This window comes from Priapulus caudatus, unplaced genomic scaffold (genome assembly GCF_000485595.1).
Source record: "Priapulus caudatus unplaced genomic scaffold, Priapulus_caudatus-5.0.1 Scaffold9, whole genome shotgun sequence".
NCBI classification, from domain to species: domain Eukaryota; kingdom Metazoa; phylum Priapulida; class Priapulimorpha; order Priapulimorphida; family Priapulidae; genus Priapulus; species Priapulus caudatus.
Window position 1 is genome coordinate 578,496 of NW_014577070.1, and position 5,612 is coordinate 584,107.

Consider the following 5,612-nt stretch of genomic DNA (forward strand, 5'->3'; position numbering starts at 1 on the left):
AACTCCTCTGGTGAGATATTGCGCATGCGCTAACACACTAACGTAGCCAGATTATGTACTGGCTGGTATACGCAGCGAGGACCTTATATGCAAGATCTTCCTCCTATTTCTTAAATGATGTCTACTGATGGTATGTTATTATATAAATCTATGCTAAAATAACTCCTCTTCATTATAAATGCATAATCTTTGCAAAATACGATTACTCACGGTAGATATTGCGCATGCGCGTTCACCGTGTTAGGCGTGCAGTGCCGTCTGAGACAAACTTCATAATATAGCTTGCTGAGGGAGAGAGGGAATGGGAGACTGAGGAAAGGCTGCAGGGAAAATAGCTGGGCCGGTAAAAGAAGAAGGAGGCTGAGCGAGGGACCAGGGGGGCAAGGGGGAAGGACGCGAGGGCATAAAGTAGGTGTTTTGTACCCCTACATGCTATGGCGCTCTCCTTATTATAAACATATGTCTACTGATAAAGGTTTATTCGGGCAATCTATGCTGAGATATCCCCTAACCATTTTAAATATATATTTATTACAAAATATAACTCCTCTGGTGAGATATTACACATGACCTAACACACTAACGTAGCCAGATTGTGTACTGGCTGGTATAAGCAGCGGGGACCTCACACGCAAAGTCTTCCTCCTATTTCTTAAATGATGTCAACTGATGGAATGTTATCATATAAATCTATGTTAGGTTAACTCCTCTTCATTTTAAATGCATAATCTTTGCAAAATACGATTTCTCTCAGAAGATATTGCGCATGAGCGCGCACCGTGTTAGACGTGCAGTGCCGTCTGAGGCAAACTTCATAATATAGCTTGCTGAGGGAGAGAGGGGATGGGAGACTGAGGAAAGGTTGCAGGGGAGATAGCTGGGGCGGTAGAAGAAGAAGAAGGCTGAGCGAAGGACAGGGGAGGCAAGGGGAAGGATGCGAGGGCATAAAGTAGTTGTTTTGTACTCTACATGCTAGGGCGCTCTCCTTATTATAAACACAGGTCTACTGATAAAAGTTCATTAGGGAAATCTATGCTGAGATACCCCCTAACTATTTTAAATATATATTCATCACAAAATATAATTCCTCTGGTGAGATATTGCGCATGCGCTAACACACTAACGTAGCCAGATTGTGTACTGGCTTGTATAAGCAGCGGGGACCTTACACGCAAGGTCTTCCTGCTATTTCTTAAATGATGTCTATAGATGGAATGTTATCATATAAATCTATGCTAGGATAACTCCTCTTCATTTTAAATGCACAATCTTTGCAAAATACGATTTCTCTCGGGAGATATTGCGCATGCGCGCACCGTGTTAGGCGTGCGGTGCCGTCTGAGGCAAACTTCATAATATAGCTTGCTGCGGGGAGAGGGGATGGGAGACTGAGGAAAGGCGGCAGGGAAGATAGCTGGGGGTGGTAGAAGAAGAAGGAGGCTGGGCGAGGGACAGGGGAGGCAAGGGGAAGCAGGCGAGGGCATAAAGTAGATGTTTTGTACACTACATGCTAGAGCGCTCTTCTAATTATAAACAGAGGTCTACTGATAAAGGTTTTTTCGGGCAATCTATGCGGAGATACCCCCTAACCATTTTAAATGCATTTTCATCACAAAATATTAGTCCTCTGGTGAGATATTGCGCACGCGCTAACACACTAACGTAGCCAGATTGTGTACTGGCTGGTATACGCAGCCGGGACCTTACAGGCAAGGTTTTCCTCCTATTTCTTAAATGATGTCTACAGACAGAATGTTATCATATAAATCTATGCTAGGATAACTCCTCTTCATTTTAAACAATATCGTTGAAAGAAGTCACACAATCTACTGGAGTGGAGGAAAAGAGAAAACAGCAGGTGTTGGTTTTGCCATCTCCAACAAACTAGCTCCTCAAGGTATCAATCTGATACCAATCAATGACAGGCTTATGTCAGTGCGCATACAGTTGAAGAGTGGCGAACACCTTACACTTATCAGAGTATATGCACCAACTATGCAAAGAACACACGAAGACAAAAAACAGTTTTACGAGCGGCTTGGCAATTGCATTACAGCAGCTAAAGATGACAACATCATAGTTCTAGGTGATCTTAATGCTCGTGTTGGCATAGACTGGAAATCGTGGCCATCTGTCATCGGTAAACACGGCGTTGGTAATAATATGAATTCAAATAGACTAATGCTATTAGAGTTCTGTACCCGATTGCAGCCTACAATCATGTGTACAATGTTTCAACTTAAAGACAGTCTGAAGAACACATGGCAGCACTTGCGGTCAAAGCCCTGGCATCAGATTGACCATGTACTAGCAAATCAAGCTGCAAAGCAACACGTCATAGTGACCAAGTTCTTGTGCATGGCGGCGCTCGTTTGAGAGTTTTCCTACTTGTACTCTTTCACATCTTCTGGACAACAGGGGAGATTCCCTCTGACTTGATTGATCCTAACATCACCATCCTGTTCAAGAAAGGTGACAGAAGTCAGTGCGGCAATTATAGAGGTATATCACTTCTAAGCGTAGTTGGTAAAGTCCTAGCAGACGTCATCTTGCAGCGACTACATCACCTTGCAGAGAAGATATACCCACAATCTCAGTCAGGGTACCACAGGGGCAGAAGTACTAAGGATGGAATCTTTACCTTTCGACAAGTAATAGAGAAAACGAGAGAAAAGCGCAGAAGTTTGTATATAGCTTTTGTGGACTTCACTAAAGCGTTTGACGCCGTCAATCGTGAGCTACTCTTTATCATCCTGAGTAAGCTGGGCTGCCCTGCAAAGTTAATTAGAATCATCAAGAAGCTATAGACGAACGTGCATGCAAGACTCATTGTAGATGGTAAACTCACACAGGCCTTTAAGTACAACAGTGGTGTCAAGCAGGGTTGTAAGCTAGCACCATGTACTCTATGGCATCTATGCAGCTGTTTTACTTTGTCTTGCTTATAAGAAAATCAAGCACATCTGCATTGTAATGTACAGATGTCGCCATGATGGTGATCTATATGATCTTCGAAGACTAAAGTCAAAAACCAAAGTTCTTACCGAGTACATCAGGGAGGCTCAATATGCAGACGATATAGCCATATTCACTGACACTTCAGCGGGACTACAGTTGTTACTCACAGCTTACAACGATCTTGCTAAGAAGATGGGACTACGTATTAATATTGCAAAGACAGAGACCATGTGCATTGGTACTGAAGCTGAGTTCTTCATAGCTGACACCAAGTTGGCGAACGTCATCCGCTTCAAATACCTTGGCAGCTATGTAACAAATGACTGCTCTATGAAAGAGGAACTTACAGCTCGTATCCAAGCAACATCATGTGCATTTGGTCGACTACGTCAAAGAGTGTTCAACTCACGTGACCTTACAATAAACACTAAAGTCAAAGTCTACAACCAGTGTCTTATGCCACTTCTGATGTACGGCAGTGAAACCTGGACTCTGTACCATCATCAAGTTCGACAACTGAGAACAATACAACAACGTCACCTGCGCTTAATCATGCATATTAAATGGGATAATTACATTAGTAACGAGGAGGTCCTGAACAGAGCGGGTGTTGAAGACATCGTGTTGAAGCTAGTTAGAAGTCGTCTGCATTGGTTTGGCCACGTCTGTAGAATGGATAATGACAGACCAGCAAAGGCATTCCTATACTTTCTGAATGGAATAATTTACCTCCTGACGTTCGAGATGTCCCCACCATTTCTTCTTTTAAAGTCCGTCTAAAGAAAATCTTGCCCTATCAATAGGGCCCATTGTGCTCTACTTACCCCGTACAATTTTAGTCAAAGTATTTCAACATATTGTGTATTTATTTAATATTTAACCGTTCTGTTGCTGTGAGACGGCCACGTGGAAGATAAATCCGCGCCAATTTATTGTGTCTGTACCTAACATGTTTTACCGTCGTTAAATAAACTTTTTACTTACATACTTACTATACAGCGAGCTAGCAAATGGATCCCGATCTGTTGGTTGCCCTAAATTGAGATATAAGGATACCTGCAATTCTCTGCAAAGGTACTCTGAGGTGCGGTAATGTTCTTGATCAGTGGAGGAATGTTGTAGACAACAGCCAGGAGTGGAGCGGTCGTGTGCATACAACTTGTGAATGCTTCAACATAAAGAGAATCAAACAGTATGAAAGAAAAAGTGAACGAAGACTAAAGAATTTGAACAAAAGATGATCTATGAACTTTATAGCGATAGATATGTATACTAAAAAATAACTTATTTATTCTGTGTTAATGCCGTGTTCGGTGCTTTCCTAAGGTATATATATATATAATATAAGCTGATGCAACCCTGTTAAAATTTAAATCCGCCAATAGGTGGCGACAGTGACACAACATAGACTATAATTACTCAAATACTATGCACCACACATCACTCATCCAGCTAGCATCACACAACATAGTCAGTGTGTAGCAAGTATACTACTGAGTCAGTACGAGTCAAATTCATATATCATTATTGCCACATGCCGTGCGTTTCACGGTCGTTACGTGCCGGCTGAGCGCGGCCACCGGGTGTCCCACCGACGTCCACATGGCCGTATGCGTTTTACGATCGTTACCATGCGTGGTTTTCACCGACGTCACATGCCGTGTGTTTCACGGTCGTTACATGCCGTGTGTTTCACCAACGTTACATACCGTGTGTTTCAACGACGTCACATACCGTGTGTTTCATGGTTGTTACATGCCGTGTGTTTCACCGACGTTACATGCCGTGTGTTTCACGGTCGTTACATGCCGTGTGTTTCATGGTTGCTACATGCCGTGTGTTTCACCGACGTCACATACCGTGTGTTTCATGGTCGTTACATGCAGTGTGTTTCAGCGACGTCACATACCGTGTGTTTCATAGTCGTTACATGCCGTGTGTTTCAGCGACGTTACATGCCGTGTGTTTCATCGCTGTTACATGCCGTGTGTTTCACCGACGTCACATACCGTGTGTTTTACCGACGTTACATGCCGTGTGTTTCACGATCGCAACATGCCGCCTGGCTGACCGGAATTAAGGCTGTCACCCACACGTTCCATCGGGGCAACACCTTTTCACAACCAATACATGTGTGCATCGGTCACTTTGCGCGCATCCCGTGATTTCACCCAATTCAACGCATTTATAGGTGGGAGGTAGGAAATACGTTAAAGATAAGGGTAAGATTCGTTGTAAGGTTAGGCTTCGGGTTGTCAGAGTTAGGAGTGCAGTGCCGTCTGAGGCAAACTTCATAATATAGCTTGCTGAGGGAGAGAGGGGATGGGAGACTCAGGAAAGGCTGCGGTGAAGATAGCTGGGGGCGGTAGAAGAAGGAGGCTGAGCAAGGGACAGGGGAGGCAAGGGGTTGGACGCGAGGGCATAAAGTAGATGTTTTGTATCCTACATGCCAAAGCGCTCTCCTTATTATAAACACAGGTCTACTAATAAAAGTTGGTTAGGGAAATCTATGCTGAGATATCCCCTAATCATTTTAAATATATATTCATCACAAAATACAACTCCTCTGGTGAGATATTGCGCATGCGCTAACACACTAACGTAGCCAGATTATGTACTGGCTGGTATACGCAGCGAGGACCTTATATGCAAGA